Source organism: Danio rerio, chromosome 14 (assembly GCF_052040795.2).
Source record: "Danio rerio strain M-AB ecotype USA chromosome 14, GRCz13ab, whole genome shotgun sequence".
NCBI classification, from domain to species: domain Eukaryota; kingdom Metazoa; phylum Chordata; class Actinopteri; order Cypriniformes; family Danionidae; genus Danio; species Danio rerio.
This window is the reverse complement of record NC_141034.1, coordinates 51,972,501-51,995,145: the sequence shown is the minus strand read 5'-3', so window position 1 is coordinate 51,995,145 and position 22,645 is coordinate 51,972,501. Positions and strand designations below refer to the sequence as shown.

The 22,645-nt window shown below is 37.7% G+C and overlaps 2 long non-coding RNA genes and 1 pseudogene across 8 annotated transcripts in view; 2 read left to right on the top strand and 1 right to left on the bottom strand.

Moving 5' to 3' along the window:
* LOC141377601 (uncharacterized) overlaps window positions 1-22,645 on the bottom strand; it is a 273,462-nt gene that overhangs the window by 24,681 nt on the left and 226,136 nt on the right. The window lies entirely within an intron of this gene.
* Window positions 1-22,645, top strand: part of LOC147840916 (uncharacterized) — a 639,653-nt gene that overhangs the window by 440,753 nt on the left and 176,255 nt on the right. The window lies entirely within an intron of this gene.
* Window positions 9,343-9,984, top strand: LOC147840917 (uncharacterized; annotated as a pseudogene).

Genomic DNA, 22,645 nt, shown 5'->3' with positions numbered 1-22,645 from the left:
ATTTGATTGTTTTGGCAGGGTTGCATGAATGTTCATGTGTTAGTTAATTTTTGATTGCTAATAGTAAAATATCCCTAATTAGTATAACATAATATTAATTAATTAAAAAATATGCTAATCAATAAATTGTATAAAAATAATTAAAAATAGAAAGTGCAATAATTAACAAAATGGTCCCAAAACTGTCAGAGCTAAAGCTATTTAGCTCACTTGTTCACTTTTTTTTGCGTGTTTGTTTGTTTGTTTGTTTGTTTGTTTGTTTGTTTCACCAATAAAAGTAAGAGTTTAGCATGCTTTTTGACTGTCCATATTAGAATAAATAATGGATAGATTGATGATGGATGGAGGGCTGAATTATCAAATAAATTGGCCACTGCCACGCCCCACCAATCAATCAATCAATAAAAATCAATCAATTAATTAATCAATCAATCAATCCAAAAAATAAAAGATAATTTCTAAACTCATCTAAATCCACACTAAAATAGGTCATTGTGTTTATTACCTATCAGTTCTTCTATTCATCATTGTGCATCCATCTATATATCTAGTCATTCATCCATCTATTCATTCATTCATTTAACCATACATGCATGCATCCATCCATCCATCCATCCATCCATCCATCCATCCATCCATCAATTTATTTGATAATTCAGCCGTCCATCCATCATCAATCTATCCATTATTTATTCTAATATGGACAGTCAAAAAGCATGCTAAACTCTTACTTTTATTGGTGAAACAAACAAACAAACAAACAAACAAACAAACAAACACGCAAAAAAAAGTGAACAAGTGAGCTAAATAGCTTTAGCTCTGACAGTTTTGGGACCATTTTGTTAATTATTGCACTTTCTATTTTTAATTATTTTTATACAAATTATTGATTAGCATATTTTTTAATTAATTAATATTAATTATGTTATACTTATTAGGGATATTTTACTATTAGCAATCAAAAATTAACTAACACATGAACATTCATGCAACCCTGCCAAAACAATCAAAAACTAATAACTACTTCTGAAACAAGACAACACTGATTACACTACATGCTTTTGATTCACTAAAATTGTCAAGCCATTTGTTTGTGAATCAAGCTGTACCATTGTAAATACACAGTAAACAACAAGAATAACAACTCTGTCAAAAAATGAATTCTGGACTGGCCGAAAATTTATATGGCAGTATGTTTTATGCATGTATCTTTTCTGTTAAAAATACCCATGGATGGTCTTGATTAACAGATGGTGTTTATTAATTGATTTACTGACGATTGCTTGATTTACTGATTGAAAGATAAACAGCCAAACAAAAAAATGTCACATACACAGTACAATGCAGTAAAATGCTTAAACAATTGCCCACAACCTTAATAATAATAATAAAAAAATAATAATAATAATAAATCTAAAATTACAGAATATTATAAAAAAACACAAATCTTTAGATATCGTAGCTAAGAAAAGCTATAGAAAATAAAAACTGATCTAAAATATTTAAAGCTTTAGATATAGCTATAGAAAATAAAACAAAATATAAACTTATACATTTTTTTAATATACATATATATAAGGTAAGTTATACAAACAAACATAGAAAACATAGAAGTGTTTTTAACAAAGTGCCTGGTGCATAAAGAGAGGATCTTACTAGTGGTTTGTCAAAGCCCACTCAATTGCATGGAGAATATTCAGAACGTCACAATATTTGGGTGTGTGCAAATGTGCATAAATGTCCATAAATGTCCAAGGAGTGTGAAAAGTGCATGAATGTGCAGATGTCCAAAAATGTCTGAAAATGTGATTCAGAATATGGCTGCACAATATTGGAAAAATCTGACGTTGTGATATTTAGATTATAAGCGATATATTTTGTGATATGAATACAATTTCACTAAATGACTTGAATAGCTCGTTTTGGAAAACAAAATCTTGAACTTAGACCGATTGGGGTGATTTTGTAAGAAAGTGAATCAAGTATAAAAAAATAAACAAATTGTTAGCAAAAATAATTACAACAGAGCAAAGGAAAAAGTAAAGTAAACAGTGCTTTATGGCTTTCCAGTCGAATGATGAAATGTAAAATAACACTTTATAGTCTTCCTTCTGTTAATGAATAAGTAAAACTCTTCATTAAAGTTACAAATGTTATACTTTTTGAGCATGAATGCTTTAAAGGCTTTTGAAACACCTTTAAAACACAGTTTTAAGTGTTATTCTTATACTTTGAATTGACTCCACAAATCTCATGTATTCTTAATTGCTGTGCTTATCAATTATTATTCCTCAACACTGCATATTCTGGGATGTGACTATTGTGGACACACACATTGTGATATCGATATATTGTGCGGCCCTAGTTCAGATAGTAAACTGATTTAAAAAAAAAACCTACAAACAGTACAATCCAGAAAATGTACTACCGATCCTCTGCCAAAGTGTCATTGGTGTTTCTTAACTGAGAGATTTATAAAACAATTACAGTAGGCCTACTTAAAGTATAAAGGCTAAGGCCATAATTAGTTTTGAAGTGTTATTTCACACTTCAGACAGTATTGGACACTGGCTTAACGCCCTCAGCAACACTCCGGAATGCAACGGCTGCCGAAATAAGCTACTTCAGAAGACGTCCAGTCCTATTGTGGTCTGAGAGTTGGAAAACTTTGCCAAAAACCAAGCAAACTTTCAGCTTATATTGGAGTTGAAAAATCCTTGAGCGTTTCAAAAAGTGCCAGTAATTGCTGCCTCGGAGCCGCAATATCCCGCAAAGAGCTGAAACCCGCTGGAGGACTTGCCCACAAAGAGCTCTCTGTCAGATACAGTGTGATTACGGATAAACTGCGGTTTTCTGGGCTTACCACGTAATGTATCCCACAAAAAGCTGCATAAACAGAAGAGACAGCGATGCTTCTCAGCTATTTCCAGTGATTGCGAGTTGAACTATGGATTAGGGCTGTCTAAAAGAGTTTCTGCTACCTTTCTTACCACCAACACTCACAGAGAGGAAGCCGAGATGGCTACAAAACTGCACTTTCTGTTAGTTTTTCTTCTTCTTTACAGCTCCAAGTAGAGTGTTAATGGGCATGCTTATGATTAGAAAAACATTTTGATTGGCTGTTACAGTGACTATAATTTGTAAGTATGATGGGTGATTTATTTTTTTTTTTTCTCTTTTGAAAATACTTTCTGGCTTCATAAGTGAGAACCATGTCTTTAACCACACTGTAAAAAAAATTCTACAGTAAGAACTAATGTACAGTTGCGGTCGGTCCCCACATAGCAAAATTTCTCTGGCCCAGCTCTGGCCCACACAATCAGGTTTTGCTTGGCCCACATGCCGCAGTGAATTACGCTACATGACTAGACCAAATCTGGCTTCCAGACAAGGGCCAAACACAGACCATATCTGGGCCAAGTCTCAGCCAAGTTAATAACTCATAACTGGGCCTGAACTGGGCCAGATAGGTTGGTGTGTCACGATTGCAATGAAATTGATAAACCCATGGAGTGATGCGCTTTAGGCACACTATGGGCACGCTTTTTCTCAAAGTGACCTGATTGGTAGAATTTTTTTTCTTTACTCAAAATTTATTTTAGTGTATTTTAAATGTGGGTCAAGACTGGCCAAACTCACATGGCCCACTTATCACATTTTTAAATCTGGGCCAAATACTACATTTTTCATCTGGCCCAAATCTTGTGTGCCACCTTAAAAACGGTGCCACCTCTGCCAAACCCGGGCCATGTTTGGCCCACATGCTGTATGCCAGTGCCGGATGAATGCCTGCTGTGCCAGCTTTTTGCCAAATCTGGGCCAGAATTCTCTTACTAGGCTCTGAAAACTGCTCCAATTGGTCCACCGTTTTTATGTTGTTAAATTGAAAAAAAAAAAAGGACTGGGTGTGTTTATATCGCCCCAATATGACGGTCTATACACTGTATCTACAAATATGTCTGTCCAAACAGCTTGAAAAGTAGACTTTTCACCATAGGTGCCCTTTAAGTCAGAGCTACCTACTTTTTAAAGAATAGTATGTAAACAAGAAACATTTGTGCAGATCAGTTTCACCTGTATAGCAACCACTAACTAGGATTAATTCATCATAAAGCACAGTTTAATAGTAGTTATAGTGTCGAGTGAAAATATTTAAAGTTTAATGAAACACATGGGGCTGCTCCAGAGGGCTATGATTAAGAGGGCAATATGGAAAAACATAGCTGTGCCAAGATCCACAGGAAAACATAATGCTGTGCATCTTACATTCATTAGTCCAAACACAATCTGCTTCTTAATCCACTTGTACCAGAGAATTAAGCACAGCACAGCTGACCGATGCAAACATCAATAGAACACAGACTTTAGTTTATATCTACCTTTCCAAATACTTTAAGTAACAATGCACACAACTACTGGCCTGTTATAAAGATATTAACTGTTTATTGATACCTGAGCTATGAACTTATTCTCTAATCCCAATACCTAAACCCAACTACTACCTTACTAATCATTGATTAGAAGCAAGTTTGCATTTTTTGAGCTAATAGGCTTAGTTTGTTTGTTATAGCATTGATTATGAATTAAAATAATACACAATCCAATACTTTTGATGATTTTTGCCCCTCTAACTATGACAACAGCAAGCTGTTTCTCTCACCTTGAACAGATCAGCATGACTGCACTTGACAGCTTCACATTATTCTGCACTTTTAGGATAAAGTATTGCAAAAGTAGGACCAAATGGACTTTAATATTTAATTAGAGGCACAAATGACTTTGAAGGCTAATTTACTTCCACTCTTGTATTACATTATTCACTCTCTTTCCTCAGAGACCTGTTGCACAATGCCAGTTTAAATTTTCACTCTGATAAGTTTGAGTTTAGCTTGTGAATACTAGATTTCCAGGCTCTAGAAGGAGGGATGATTTCAATAGGGTTTTATTACTATGGTAACTTATGCCACAGTGGAGATAGTTTTATTTATAGAGTCATCATCTGATGTTAGTCCTCAAGTAAATATTTACAAATAAATGTAATTTCATATATTTATTCATTCATTTTCTAGTCGGCTTAGTCCCTTTATTAATCTGGGGATCGCAACAGCGGTATGAACTGCCAACTTTTCCAGCACGTTTTACACAGCGGCTGTCTGTCCAGTCGCAACCCATCTCTGGGAAAACATTCATACACATTCATTCACACTCATACACTTTAGCCTACCCAATTCACCTGTACCGCATGTTTTTGGACTGTGGGGGAAACCGGAGCACCCGGAGGAAATCCACACGAAAGTGGGGAGAACATGCAAACTCCACACAGAAATGCCAACTGACCCAGCCAAGGCTCAAACCAGCAACCTTCTTGCTGTGAGGTGACAGCACTACCTACTGCCCCACCGTGTCACCTGTAATTTTATATATAAAGAGTTTAAAAAATGTGTTTTGAGCTGTTTGTGAAGCTACATGTCAGGGGTGTGAATGGGAAATGGGGAAAAAGGGGCGAGGACTCAAATGCAGGGAAATGGGATTTTATTAAATAATAAAAATAAAATAAAATGCAAAATAAACTACCCCGAGGGGGAAAACATTAACAAAACAAATACATTCACATACAAACAGGACTGGGCAGACTGGCAAGGATGAGGACTGGAAACACAACAGGACTAGACTTCAAACGACGAAATGTGATGACGAATTGGCACAGGACAGCAAAAGTGAGGGGTATATAAACTGTAGAAAATTAACACACAAACAGGTGAACACAATTAACTAATAATGGGTTAACAAGGAGGGTGGGACAAGACAATAGAGCGCATGACACAGAGAGACAACACAAGCCATGCGCTCACTTAACAGGAAAAGAACATGCAGCCAATGAGAGAACTCATTAACCGCATGTTCATGACAACAAACACAACACTGATGCACACGACAAAAGCACGTGACCACAATGTGAACACCGAGCCACGTGCTTTGACAAGAGACGCAAGACACGAGCACACGATAGATAAACACCTTACCGTGCGCTCACACATAAGCAACGCGCATGCTTCATCTCAGCGCCAACCAAAACTGAAACCAACTAGACGGAGGCGCCGAGAATAAAGCAGCAAGCTGCTGACAGAACAAACACAAACACTAGTACAAGAGCGCGCGCGTCTGAGGGACGCAGAGCGTGCGCGGCCACATCAAGTGGCAGCGCACACTCTGCGTACACCCACGACGGCGCGCGCGCGCACACAGAGACAGAAACAGGACAAGACATGAGTAGTGTCAGAGGTCTGCCACCAAAACAAGAATTTACAAGACCAAAGTAGCAGAACCCTGACACTACATTATTAGAATCAGTTGATTAATTTGCGCTGAAATAAATTTTTCCTTCAGTTGCCTTCTAAAAACATTTGCTGCATTAAAAGGATTTAATGCTGCTTTGTAAATGTACAGTATGTAAATACATGATTCTTCAGAAAATCTTCAATAGAAAAATAGATTACACACAACCCCACCTACTGTAGCACAGGGATGTCACAAGGTTTATAAACAGTATACCACTCTTAGGGTGCTTTCACATCTGTAGTTCGCTTCATTTGGTCCGGACCAAGAGCCATAAATGATAGATTGTTGCATTTTCTGCCATCTTTGGGTCGTTTTCACACCACACTGCTGGCTTTGGTCCGAACCAGGTGAAACGAACCAAAATGCCAACCCGGGCTCATTGTGGAAACGTAGCCCCGCGGACGTTTCTGCGGCTGATCGGCCGACCCGGCCACCCTCCTCTTCCTCCTCCTCCTCCTTCCCTGAACCCAAGTGAAGGTTTGCAAAGCCGTCCAGAAAAAAAAAAAAGCAAAAGCTCTCGTCTTTGATTTCGACCACGTTTTCGGATCCCGCCACGTTCTTGCCCTTACTTTTTGGATTCTGCTTTTCATCTTACCTGATTTCTGGAACCGCTCTTCCCCGGACCCGAGGCGAGCCGTCAGCCACACCGCCCCGCAGTGTTCGCTCAAAAAAACTAAACGCGGCCATACGTACCTCCGGCCATGTAAATCGCGGTCTCCAGAAACATCCGCGGGGCTACGTTTCCAGAATCCACATCTCTCATTGGCCAGATGTTGTTGAACATATTTCCTAAACTGCTTATTGATTGGTCAGAATTCACGTGTGGAAATTGCCAATAAACTCCGGCAAATAAACAAACTGGCAGACACGAAAGGTAACTTTTACTCCAGAGGGACGACTGCGCTGACTTATTGTATCCCTGCTTTAGACAAACTATACATTTGGAGAATGAAGCCCGGCCACGGCTGAAAAATCAATGTTTTAATGCATCGCTCGTCACTTCAGGAGGAGGTGTGAATTTATTTAGCTAAACTGCGACATAGTCATCTTGCGGAAATATTACCAACAATCCATCAGGTAATGTTCTCTCCTCTCTCTCTCTCTCTGTTGGTAAAGCGCTGTCAACAAATATGTTTCCTCCATAACCCATAATGCACAGTGCATCGGCCTACGGCAGCTGGATTAGTCCAAAAAGCGCAGTACTTTTTGCGGTTGGACTTGTTTTAGTACAGATCATATTCTCACCAAAAACGAACCGCTCCAGGGTTCGTTTGAAAGCGTACTGAGACAACCTCTTCAAGCAGGTCTCGGTACGCTTATTTGGTCCGCTTTTGGTGCGCACTCAAGTACAATTGCTGCATTCTCACCTGCCCAGACGAACTGCACCAAGAGGGAAAACGAACTCTAGTGCGATTCAATCGAACTAAATAAGACAGGTGTAAAAGCATCCTTACAGGTTCTTCTAACTTCTTTTTGGCCTCAAAGTACAAAAAAAGAAATTCTGGGGCCTCGAGCCTGATGTTAACCAGGTTGGATTTGTTTGGTTTTGTCAACCTAAAACTTACTTCACAACCTGGAGTTTGCTCAACTCATTTTCTCCAACATACCTCAGGTGTTTATAAGATGTCAAGAAAGCACTATGTAGAACTTTTAAGAACTTGCAGTGATGTTAAAAGTCAGCATGAACCAGAAGCTGAACCTTTCATCATTTACTAGCAGCAAACAAGCTGTTATAGGGGCATGGCTGAACATATTTCATATAATCTGCCAAACTGATGTCATCATAAAAGCACTGTCATTCCAGATAAGCAAATGGGTAGTTTTTTCATCACAAAATACCAAAACAAATGGATTAAATGTTCAAAAATACCCAAGCAAAACAAACATTGCAAATGTTGATTTCATGCAGACTTAAAAAAAACAAGATATACAAAATCACGCATCTCTATCTCCTGTTTATCTACACCTGTGGGATCAGAACGCAGCCCATGGGATAATGTCTGACCTTTAAAACTTAAGGAGGAGTGACGGGAGACTGAGATCATTATCGGCCCTCGAAGCATCACCTTTCTGTCTTTGTTACCTGCTGTGTAACACTGACCACAATTGCTGATGGTCGACCACCAGTTTCACCCTGTTCTGTCTGTGCGATGTGTGATTGTTATTATCTCCTCCTCTATGACCTTTCAAAAGCTGTAATCTTCAACAAACACTCACTCAGACACTTCCATGAGCCTTCTTTCATGTCACAAAACCAACAGAAGAACACTAACTAGTGATGATTAATTGTGATTGATTAACTGTCAGCTTCAACGGTCACTTAAGCATGGCTGTCAGGAACATATACTGTAAGAAGCGATTACTTTAATTTAAAATGGGAGTAAACTAATTGCCTTAAAAGCGCACTTTACTTGGAAAACATAAACCCATTATAACTTGGAGCTGTTGACTTAACTTGATTTTTTTAATAATTATGCAAATAGTTAATTTATTAATTTTTAAGGTAATAGGTTTAGTTTGGTTATAAATAATATCAACGTATCACTTTAAGAGCTACAAGTTTTACTCAGTAAACTCAACTAATTGCTTTTTACAGTGTGTTACATATTTTTAAAGCCCTCACATGCAAAACACATTATGGATGAAATGGAAAAGTGAAGTGATCATTCACAAATCCATCCATCCATCCATCCATCCATCCATTCATCCATCCATCCATTTATCTATCCATTCATCCAATTATTCATCCAATTATCCATCCATCCATCTAATTATTCATCCAATTATCCATCCATCCATCTAATTATCCATCCATTCATACATCCAATTATCCATCAATCCAATTATCCTTCCATCCATTCATCCATCTATCCATCCATCCATTTATCTATCCATCCATCCAATTATTCATCCAATTATCCATCCATCTATTCATCCAACTATATATCCATTCATCCATCCTATTATCCATCAATCCAATTATCCATCCATCAATCCATCCATCCATCATCCATCAATCCAATTATCCATCAATCCAGCCATCCATCAATCCAATTATCCATCCACCCATCCATCCAATTATACATCCATCCATCCATCCATCCATCCAATCATCGATCCATCCATCCAATTATCCATCCAATTATCCATCCATCCAATTATCCATCCAATTATCCATTCATTCATTCATCCAATTATTCATCCATACATTCATCCATCCATCCAAATATCTATCCATCCAATCATCGATCCATCCATCCAATTATCCATTAATTCAATCATCCAATTATCCATCCATACATTCATCCATCCATCCAATTATCTATCCATGCAATTATCCATCCATTCATCCATCCAATTATCCATTCATCCATCCATTTATCCATCCATCCAATTATCCATCCATCCATTTATCCATCCATCCAATTATCCATCCATTCATCCATCCAATTATCCATTCATCCATCCATTCATCCATCCATCCAATTATCCATCCATCCATTCATCCATCCATCCAATTATCCATCCATTCATCCGTCCAATTATCCATTCATCCATACATTCATCCATCCATCCAATTATCCATCCATTATCTATCCTCCAGGTGCTCCGGTTTCCCCCACAGTCCAAACACTTGCGCTGTAGGTGAATTGGATGAACTAAATTGGCTATAGTGTAAGAGAGTGTATGTGAATGCGAGAGTGTATGGTTGTTTCCCAGTACTGGGTGTGGCTTGAAGGGCATCCGGTGTGTAAAACATATGCTGGAATAGTTGGTGGTTCATTTCGCTGTGGCAACTCCTGATAAATAAGAGACTAAGCTGAAGGAAAATGAATGAATAATAACCAAACAAAATTGAAAGTAATCAATAATCGATCAAGCTAATTTCTGGAAACTGACATCCATAGTGCTAGTAGAAATACAGCATGGGCAAACACACACCATCTTCCAATGAACACATTTCTAAACAAGTTCATTGAAAAAAAATGTTTCCATTTTATGAAATGAATTATTCAGTTGGTACTTATGCAAGTCCACAAACTGCATGACTACTCTGATACTTGTCTTACATGTACAGTATTAAAAAAGCTGAAAAATCCCCCAAATTAAACAGGATTCTTCACTCTCATAGCTCTTCCTCACTGAATTTTAAACCACTCCGATGTGCTGGAATGTAAAAAGATTTTGCCATACAGTACGACTTAAATGTCTCTGTTGGCTTCAGGTAGTGAGCTGAGATAGTCTGACAGAATCCATATTATCCCGGGATTATGCTTTTAGATCTGTCATTAAAGGACTGAGATGTAAATAAATCCCTGTCGACAGCGTTCTTCATATCCAGTTTGACAATAATCCGGCTGATATCCCAATACGACACTAGCCCTTCATTGGCTGCGACACTTTTGGGCTTTGAAATGATTAAGATGCACAGCTTTAAATGTGGAGAAATATCAGTAGGCAAGTATATATCCGACCAGATCAGTAGATGGAAATGCCTCTTTGTAAAAAGACATATGCACATACAATATGGTTCTGTAATCCTCCATTGTTGTTTTGGTTGTCAGTTACTTGCATATAAAGTTCTAATATGCACATAAACATTTTCATTCATTTAATCTTCTATCGGCTTAGTACCTTATTTATCAGGGTTGCCACAGTGGAATAAACTATTCCAGCATATGTTTTATGCAGGAGATGCTCTTCCAGCTGCAGCCCAGTGCTGGGAAACACCCACACACACTCATACACTATGGTCATTTTTTTTTTGTTTGTTTGTTTACACAACTGATATATTGTGCATGTGTTTGGACAGTGGGGGAAACCGGAGCACCCGGAGGAAACCCACACCAACACAAGGAGAACATGCAAACGGACTCAAACCAGTGACCTTCTTGCTGTGAGGCAACAGTACTATTAACATTTACATTAATTTTTCTTTTTTGGGTTAATATTGAGATTTTTTAACACCATTTTGTTTTAGAAAAGTGTTTTCAGGGCTCAAAAATGTTGTCGTTGTGGAAATGAATGGCCAAAATGCATACAAAAGAATATTTATAGTTAAAACTTTTTGAGTCATTACTTAAATTAGAGATGCTCAAACTGGGGACTGCAGGTCAAAGATGGCCCATGGTAACCTAAGAAAAGAGGGAGAATGATGAGGGTGCTTTAGAGATTGTCAATTTTATTTTAATGTTACCCTTTGTTTTATTAGTACAGTTTACACACAATTACTTGTACTTCAGACACAATGATAACAACATGTAACTGATGCACCAACAACCTGAACCAATTCTGCTAAACTACAAGCACAATTCATGCTTTAACTGATGCACCACACATTGAACCAATTGTGTGGGATCATAACATGTATTGCATAGGAAAATACATTCAGATTCACTTACACCAGCAAGAAGACTTGTCAAAACATGCAGAGACAGACAATTGGGTCAAACAAGGATAAAGACTGGTAGTACTTTTATGAGAGGGAGGGCTTTGATGGAAAGTTTGGGTTTTCTCTTAAGAGTTAAACTTAAGTTTGCTCTTTTTTGTCAATCTTCATTTTTAAAAAATTAAATATTGTATTATTAGGAATAATGTACGACAAGAGTAAGGTGTGTTTGCAAAGGTTATAAAATTTTATTTTATTATTATTATTATTATTATTTTTACAGTTTTTCTTAGTTGTTTAAATTACTTGAGGGGAGGTTTGGGGCGATAGCGAGCTAAAGAGCGGGGGCACTTCAGTTTATTTTGGAAGGGCACTTCTATCCAAGACTAAAAAGGGCATGTGCACTGCAGGTTGAGCAATGTGTGTGCACGTGCCTGGTTGTTTTCTCAAGGAACACACTGTCATTCAAAATTGTAAAGTCAGTTGTCCTACTTTGCATACTAACTCATCACATAGGTAAACACCTTTCACACAGAATTGAAATTTAGAAATCAGAGTTCATCTAGTTCATAACTGGCTCACTTCCCACCCACATTTTTAAGTTGTTTATCTCCCTCCTTATTCTCCATTCCTCAATCCTATTGAGGAATTTGTTTGCTGCCTGGGGATGGAAAGTATATGAAAATCCACACTTTTTGCATTCAATAAATACTTCTGTTGATGGCATATTAAGAGCATGTTATGTGCAACTTTGTGTTGGTTGGGATAAACACAGTATACACTGTTTTTGTGGGAAAATACAGTTAAATATATTTGGTATTGTGCATTTGTGTGTTTTGTATAAAAACCTTATTCTGTAATATTTTACAATGCACTTCTGTAGGCCTATGTACTGTCTGTAGTTAGCGCAACACCAAACAAAAAAAAAAGGGCTTACAGTAAGTCACTATATGATGAATGGAGAAGAAGTGGTCATAGTGTTTTACATTGAGCACATCAGTGATTAACTGGTTCCTATAAATGTCTATTGATGTGATAGTTTGTTTGTGTCATTTGAAAACAAAATACTATTTTAGGAAGATCGTTTTTAATGTAAACTTTTTTTTGCAGGTGAATTGAAGAGTTTTGCCCAATGTGTGTTTTTTGATTTGTGTGTAGAGTTCGGAAAATATGAGGCATGCTTTCAGAAAATGTGTGTAAACAATTGGGAAAAAAAAAAAAATCTGTAAATGACATCTTATTTAAATTATGGGTTGATTCTTTTATAAGTTGTTTACATTTTAAGACTTTTTATTTAAAAAAAAACAAATGTTATACACATACTGTTTGCTATGGAATGCAAAATCTCTGAAGCTCATTATCTCAAAATCATATATCAAATTCATTCAGAACACAGATAGAACCTTATAATACCAATGTGAAGATATGCCATTAACAAAAGTATTTACTGAATTTCAAAAAAAAAATGCTATACTTTTCTGTTTTGGTCTAGCCAAGCAGCGGGGGAAATGTCACCTTGCATGGCGAATCCAGCCATGAAAAGCATCATCTGCTATAGCTTGGAGAAGGGATATACAGTTGAAGTCAGAATTATTAGCCCACGTGAATTATTAGTCCCCTTGTTTATTTTTCCCCATTTTCTGTTTAACGGAGAGCAGATCTTTTCAACACATTTCTAAACATAATAGTTTTAATAACTCATCTCTAATAACTGATTTATTTTATCTTTGCCATGATGACAGAAAATATTATTTTACTAGATATTTTTCAAGACACTTTTATACAGCTTAAAGTAACATTTAAAGGCTTAACTAGGATAATTAGGTTAACTAGGCAGGTTAGGGTAATTAGGCAAGTAAATGTATAATGATGGTTTGTTCTGTAGACTATCGGGAAAAAAACAATTAGCCTAAAGGGGCTAATAATTTTGACCTTAAAATGCTTCAGAAAAAAATCAAAACTGCTTTTATTCTAGCTGAAATAAAACAAATAACACTTTCTCTAGAAGAAAAAATATTATCAGACATGCCGTGAAAATTTCCTTGCTCTGTTCAACATGATTTGGGAAATATTTAAAAAAGAAAAAATTCAAAGAGGGGCTAATAATTCTGACTTCAACTGTAAGTGTGTGTGGATTTCGGTCATGCATTTTCCATCCCCTAGCAGAATGGAGAATATGGAGGGAGATAAACAACTAAAAATATGGGTGGGCAGTGAACCAGTTATGAACCGGATGAGCTCTGATTTCTAAATTGCAATTCTAAGTGAAAGGTGTTTACCTATGTGATGAGTTAGTATGCAAAATATGGCAGCTGACTTTACAAATTCGAATGACAGTGTGTTCCTTTTGTGCATTGTGCCAAATGCAGAGAATTGTGTGTAGTGTTTTTAAAAAAGTGTGTTTTAGACCTGCAATTTAAGTGTAAAGCATGAGTTGTGCTTGTAGTTTAGCAGAATTGGTTCAGGGGGTTGGTGCATCAGTTACATGTTGTAGTCATTGTGCCAGAAGTACAAGTAATTGTGTGTAAACAACAACAAAAAAAACTGTTTAAAAAAACATTTTCGTAAAACCTTTGCAAACACACACCTTACTCTTGTCATACATTATTCCTATTGATACGATATTTAATTCTTTAAAATTAAGATTGACTAAGAGCAAACTTGAGTTTAACTCTTGAGAGAAAACCCAAACTTTCTATAAAAGCCCTCCCTCTCATAAAAATACTACCAGTCTTCATCCTTCATTGACCCAATTGTCTGTGTCTGCATGTTTTGACAAGTCTTCTTGCTTCTGTAAGTGAATCTGAATGTATTTTCCTATGCAATACATGTTATGATCCCACACCAGGTAAGCACCCTCTGGCTTAGGCTGCTGCTGCTGTAGCCACGCCCCTAACTCTCACTATTGGTTAAGCTTGAGAGTGATTGACAGTTTTTAGCAGATGACTCTTAAAAACTGTTTGAATCGAAGAGGAGAACAAAAACAAGGGGAAAATCCCTTGAAAGAGGTGAGTAGAAGATGTGATCTCTCTCTCTGAATGTGCACAAAAGGCACAAAACTCTCACTATTGGTCGAGCTTGAGAGTCATTGACACTTTTTAGCAGATAACTCTGAATGTTTTGTTGATTTCCAAGAAAAAAAAAACCACAGTCAGTGTCTTTCCCTTTAGCCCATGCACCCTTCACAACAGAGCCGACTGAGAATTGCACCCGAGCAGAGCACAATGCAGACATCACATTCAAACAAACAGCAAGAGCAATTAGTTGTCAGTGAATTCCCCCTACAGGTATGTCAGGAATCTGTATACAGAGAGAGAGAGGTCATTTCAGAGGAGCTGAACAAACCCTGTGAGCCAGTGTTGATCAGACAGCTGGAGCAGTTCATCTGTCAGAGCGCAGATCAAAGGGTCTGGATGGACTGACTCCAGATCAGTGCACAGAGAAAGCACTGTCATACTTTATGCATTCAGAGAAAACAGGCCGGAGCTCCTGTGAGAAAACGTTCACCATTTATCTGAATCAAAGACTCCTGGTGTACTCACGTAAAGGTATGGAAGTAAACAAAGCAGTGAGTTGAATCTGCGCTAATTGGAAAAAAGAAATGCATTTTAATACATTTTATTTACAGAGCTTGCATTGAGGGGGGATATATAGACTGAATATAAACTGTGGCCAGAATATGAAAATGGTAAATGGATAGTTCACCCAGAACTATAAATTCTGTCATCGTTTACTCACCCCTCAACTTGTTCTAAACATGTTTGTCTTTATTTCTACTGTTGAATGGAAATGAAAATATTTTGAAGAAAGCTGGAAACCTGTACGCATTAGATTCCATCGTATTGTTTATTACTACTATGGACGTCTATGGTTATAGTTTGTAAGCGGTCTTCCACTTCCAACTATCTTCTTTTGTGTTCAACAGAAGAAAGAAACTAGAAAGAAAGTGGTCTGGAACCACTTGAGAGACAGTAAATAGCAAGTAAATTTTCCAACATAGGCTTATTCTGTAAACTTTGCCCTGTGTACGTTTCTGGAGATCGCAAATTATGTAACCAAGGCTATATATGGCTGCATTTCATCTTTAAAATGAACGCTACAGATGGTATGACGCTTACTAGCTGACTGCTTACCTTCATATGGACTGCTTTTCCGCTGTTACCGGTTTGTCCAGTTAGCTCAACACGTATATCGGCAGACCTGAGATGCAGAGAGGAGTTGACCGTGACAACGGGGTCTGGTGAAGAACAGTTCCAGAAAGCAGGTAAGACAAAAACAAAAGATAAAAAAAATAAAATAAACAAGTAAATAACAGGGTGAAAATGTGGTAAAATCAGGCAATCCTTTTTTTTTTCTGGATTGCTTTTTAAAATACTGAGATTGGGTTTAGTGAGGGGGTGGGCGGTGTTCAATCAGTGCTTTTTAAAACACTATTGGTTGGGTTTAGGGAAGGGGGGATTGGTTTGTTGGTCAGTCAACCGTGGCCTCTGGTAGATTTACGCAAGAACATTTTCGGATGAACAATCACTTTAAGAGCTCTATTTAAATGATCAAGGCGCAAAGTCCAATGCGCAGGCCGTGAAAAGCATTAAGTGTGTGCCCAAATCCAATTTTTGGGTTTGTTTTGAGGATATAACAATCAGAGTCTAATCTGCCATTCGCCTTAAAAGGCAGTTGCATCGCGCCATGGCGCATTTGCTATTTACATGGCAGACTTTTTAAGTGGAAAAACTGAAGGCTTCACTAGCGAGAAAACAGTTAAACAACCCATCTGCAGCATGAGGATAAAGAACGAGCCTCCTCCAATCTGCCTTTACTTTCACTTTCTCTTTCTCTCTTTTGTGGATAAGGAAACAGTGCTGTGCGCACAGACATCCATCAGCCGACATAATTAATTACGATTTGTTAAGCGCAAAGATTTGCTTCAAAACTATTTCTAAATAGAGTTCTAATTTTCAGCAAACGAATAAATTAACAATACTAACAAAGTGTCGTCAAAAAACTGAGTTATATCCAAACACACATGCTATGCCCTATATGGTCCAAAACCTGACAGGTGGACAAATCTAAGCTTGTATAAACTTCATTATTCATTTAAAACTTTTCATTTAAAACTTTTTACTTTTAATGAAACTAAAAAAGCCCTCCGAGATGAGGCATGGAGGCAGGGGTTTTTATATTTATGGTGAAAGCAATATTTTTTTTGTAATATTTTAATCCTTTAATTATTTTTCAGTTGCAAAGATTTTTTGTGTTGCTGTACATCCTGCGTGTTTTAAGCAATATGTAAGCGAGGCGCACAATTAATGCGGTCCGCACTGGACTTCTGACCTGCTTTCAGCTGGTCTATTTAGTTCTTCAAAATAGCAACCCACCAAACAGTGCGCCCTAACACATCTCTTTTCTAGACCTAAACACCCATCAGTCCACAAATTGGTGCAAATGGATTTGCTATTTAAACAACAAGTGGATGCTGCTCTCTCATTGCTTGTAGGCGATCGCTGATGTTATTTTCAGTCAAAACTCATTTCACACGGCATGATTTGAGTCGCCGACAGCTCCAGATATTTAAGACTCATCGGCGATTCTCTCAGATCGCTTCTTTGATAGTTCATACTGGGTGATTGTCACTCACGTGCACAAACACCGATTTGTTTGTGATTTCAGGCATTTGTCGGCGATTTCTCAAAACCTGTCGGCGAGTCAAAATCGGGGCTTAAAATCATGCAGTCTGAACTCGTCATTAGTGTTTTCTTTGTAACACTTTTTTTTTTTTTTATCAGAGGAAATGCCTAATATGAAACTTGTCACATTTTAGTCATTTGCTTGACATTGCGTCACATTTTTGTCCAAGCAACTTCTATTACAAATAGGCTATATGGGAAATGCCAGTCATTTGTAAGTTTTGTGAACAAAATCCAGAGCTCACTTTTTCACCTTCATGAACCCTTATTCCATGACTTCATATTAATTTGACAGAATTTCATCTGTGAAATTTAACAGAGAAACTGTGAACTATTCACTCCAAAAGTGTCAACCAAATCATTCTGAACCTGATTTTACCACATTTTCAGATTTGACCACATTTCCGCTTTGTTATTTACTTGTTTGTTTGATTTTTTTGGCTTTTGTTGTTGTCTTACCCACTTTCTGGAACTGTTCGTCTCTGGACTCGAACCCCTTCATCGTGGTCAACTCGCACCTGAAAGAAAACCCTCGCCAACACAGGAAGAACATGCAAACTCCACACAGAAATGCCTACAGGCCCAGCCGGGACTCGAACCAGTGACCTTCTAACCTGTTAACCACCAAGCCACTGTGCCACCAATACAGATTAAAATAAATAAATAAATAAATAAATAAATAAATAAATAATAGCAACTTCACAGTAATAAGCAACACCATAAACTTCAAATACATGACAGCTATATTAAATATACAGTAAAAAAAAAAAACAGCTCAAGGTCAGCATTAATTCAGTACGGTTTAATCACAGTCACTGCTGTAAAAAAAAAAAAAAAAAAAAATTCATAGATGTCACTCCTCTCAAACTGCTCTTCATTTTAACTCTAATGATTATGTGAGATAACTACATACAGTAGATACTATACTATTCACTATTTAAATGCCTCTGCAGTAAATGGAATCAGCATATTTCAGTCGCTGACAGGAACTAATGGCCTCATATCCCCCAAACTGCTGTACTCATCTTTGGGATGTCAGCTGTATTTCAATGAGCCGAAATCCAATGCAAATTACAACGACTTCTCCTCATTAGGTGGTCAAGGGAGTAACTGCTAAGTGTTTGGTGCTTTTAAAGAGTAAAAGTATTAGAGTGTTTCTATACCAAGGAGACCACATAAAAAACAGAGCACGTCCAGTTAACCAAAGATGTTTCAGTAACACAAACGGCATGTTAAAATGTCCCTGTTAGGCTGTATTAAAGGCTCCTAATTTTGTTTTGGAGTTTCATTAAATAAGTCTGCATCTGTCCAAGGTCAAAAACACTTTCATTTTCTTATTTCATCCTTTGCAGCATCGGCTCTTTTCTGAAACGGTTGCTTCAAATCCTCTTGAAATTCAGAGAGACCTCCAAAACAAATTTACAGAGCTTAAAAAAATAAAATAAAAATAGCTGCTTGTATTTAATCAGGGGTGCATCTATTGATCTGGGAGCCCAACAGTCCTAAAGTGCACTCTTTGTAATTTTATTTATTCGTTTATTCATTTTCTTCCGACTAAGTCCTTTTATTCATCAGGGGTCACCACAGCGGAATGAACCACCAACTTATCCAGCATATGTTTTACACAGTGGATACCCTTCCAACTGCAACCCAGTACTGGGAAACATCCTTACACACTCATTCACACACATACATGGCCACTTTAATTTATTCAATTCAGCAGTACTGCATGTCTTTGGACTGTGGGGGAAAACAGACCACATGGAGGAAACACACGCAAACATGAGGATGACATGCAAACTCCACACAGAAATACCAACTGACCTAGTCGGGACTTGAATGAGCGACATTCTTGCTGTGAGACGACAGTGCTATCCACTGAGGCACCATTTCACCTGACTTTTATTCATTCATTTTCTTTTCGGCTTCCCTTTATTAATCTGGGGTCTGTTTTTTTACGCAGCGGATGCCCTTCCAGCCGCAACCCGTCTCTGGGAAACATCCACAAACAACCACACACACACTCATACTCTGCGGACAATTTAACCTACCCAATTCTGTACCGCATGTCTTTGGACTGTGGGGAAAACCAGAGCACCCGGAGGAAACCCACGTGAACGCAGGGAGAACATGCAAACTCCACACAGAAATGCCAACTGAGCTGAGGATCGAACCAGCGACCCAGCGACCTTCTTGCTGTGAGGCGCCACTGCTTCGCCCCAGACTTTTATTTGTATTTGATTTATTTATATTGCTGTTGTTTCTTATATCACTTAATCTAATTTTCTAGGTCTTAGATCTTAATGCAAGCTCTGCATTTTAAATTATTTTGTTAACTTAAAATTTAACTAAAAGTAATAAATAAATTAAAATGAATAATTTTCATTTTAAAAACTGTTTACCTGATTTGACTGCTGCATGAGTCGGAATAGTCGACAAATTAGCGTAGATGTAATAATTAACGTTAAAATGTTTTTTTTAGACCCTCACCAAAATATAATAGAAAATGATGTTATTTATAACATGAAGTTAAATATATATTTTTGGTGGCACGGTGGGACAGTCAGTTAGCACTGTCACCTCACAGCTAGAAGATCGCTGGTTCAAGTCCTGGCTGGATCAGTTGGCGTTTCTATGTGGAGTTGGCGTGGGTTTCCTCCCGGTGCTCTGGTTTTCCCCACAATCCAAACACATGCGCTATAGGCAAATTGAATAAACTACTGGCCGCAGTGTATGAGTGTAATTGAGTGTATATGGGTGTTTCCCATTACTAGGTAGCGGCTGGAAGGTCATCCGCTGTGTAAAACTTATGCTGGAATAGTTGTCGGTTCATTCCGCTGTGGTGACCTCTGAAACAGAGACTAAGCCGAAGGAAAATTAATTGAATGAATAAATGAATGAATGAACAGAATTCTTGAGTTTTATTGGTGGACAACTTTTATATTCAGTTAAGTTAAATTTGTAAAGAAATTTAAGATAACTTAATCAATTTGTCATGGGATAACATGAAGGAATTTTGTAGATACTAAGCATTCTTTTCCAGTGTAAGCAACTCTATCCAAGGGGCACAACTGTCCTAAATGCACCCTTTGTACTTTTATTTATATATATTTTTTTGCTATTTTTTTTCTTGTATCACTCAATCTCATTATCTAATGCAATCTCTGCATTTTAAATTATTTATTTTCTTAAAATGAATTCACAGCTAAAAATAATAATTAACTGTTAATTGTTAATAGCTGTTAATAAATAGCTGTTTTGTTTTTAAAAACAAACTCTTTTTCATGATTTGACCGCTGGACTGCTGAATATGATTGGGTAACATTAATTACATGATAATTAACGTTAAAATGTTATTTTTTAGACCCTCACCATAAAAAAGTATAACAAAAAATTATTCATTCATTCAATCATTTTCTTGTCGACTTAGTCCCTTTATTAATCCGGGGTTGCCACAGCAGAATGAACCGCCAACTTATCCAGCAAGTTTTTACGCAGCCTATGCCCTTCCAGCCGCAACCCATCTCTGGGAAACATCCACACAGAGAAGGGTTGCGCACACACATTCACACACACACTCATACACTACGGACAATTTAGCCTACCCAATTCACCTGTACCGCATGTCTTTGGACTGTGGGGGAAACCGGAGCACCCGGAGGAAACCCACGCGAAGGCAGGGAGAACATGCAAACTCCACACAGAAACACCAACTGAGCCGAGGTTCGAACCAATGACCCAGTGACCTTCTTGCTGTGGTCTTGCACTACCTACTGCGCCACAGCCTCGCCCGATAAAAAATTATGTTACATATAAATGATAGGTATCATTTTTACTTCGGGTGGCACGGTGGCTCAGTGGTTAGAACTGTCACCTCACAGCAAGAAGGTCGCTGGTTCGAGTCCTAGCTGGGCCAGTTGACGTTTCTGTGTGGAGTTTGCATGTTCTCCTTGTGTTGGCGTGCATGGGTTTCCTCTGGGTGCTCCGGTTTCCCCCACAATACGAAGACATGTCGCCTATTTTGACAAATACACACTGAAGTTTCCCGCTTACACAGAGCCCAAAATAGGATTTTGTGATTGGGTCAGCCCAATGTCAGTAAAGAAAAGAACCAATGGGCAGCAGATTATGTCACATGGGCTGGTCTGACTGAAAAAAAAAAAAAAAAAAAATCTTACTTTCAGTGTCACTGATCACAGCATCGTCTTTTTCACCAGAAGAAAAAAAAGATAGGCTGTTAAGCATTTAATGAGGCGATTAGATTATAAGAAGACGATCAGCCCGACCCATAAAGTATGTCAACCCAGCGTGAAACTGCCCGGTCTGCCGGATGGCCAGTCCACCCCTGCATGCGGTATACTGTAGGTAAATTGAATAAAGTAAATTGGCCATAGAGTGTGTGTGTGTGTGTGTGTGTGTGTGTGTGTATGCAAGAGTATATGGATGTTTCCCATTACTGGGTTGCAGCTGGAAGGGCATCCACTGTGTAAAACATATGCCAGATTAGCTGCCAGTTCATTCCGTTGTGGTGACCTCTGAAATATGGACTAAGCTGAAGGAAACTAAATGAATGAATATAACTAATAGGCATAATCAACGCAATCTCACAGCAATTCGAAACTTTGATTTAGTGGCTAATTCGTGAGAATTCGTACTATCTAACTCATACAATTTAGTATGATTTGCTCATCACCCAATGACGGTTGGGGTTAGGGGTGGGGTTGGCTGCCACGCCTCCTTTTCAAATTCATACATTTTCATGCAACTGAACTTATACAAGTTTGTAGGTATTTATTCTAGGTACAGTCTTAATATTTATTAAATCCACCCCAGGCTCTAACATATGCCACTTAAAAAAAAAACTGTAACGGAGCCATTATATTAAACTAAACTTTTTTTGTTAGAATGACTCAATAGATTTCTTAGTTTTCATCGTTTGACATTTTTTCAAAGCCTCTCATCAACAGTGACCTTTAGTCATGCTCTAAAAGATTAAGATTTTAATTGATTGAGAATCCTCAAGATCAGTTGCCAGGCAATGGTGGATGGTAAAATGATGAAATAAGACATTAATTAGTGATAACACGTGTTGCTCTGCTGTAAAATATGCTATTTATACCAACTCTGCTTACCAATGCCTAGTTGGGACAGTCAAAATTACAAACTACACATGGGTGAATGGATTATGGCATATTATAATGATGACATCTGAATATACAGAGACATATTGTTG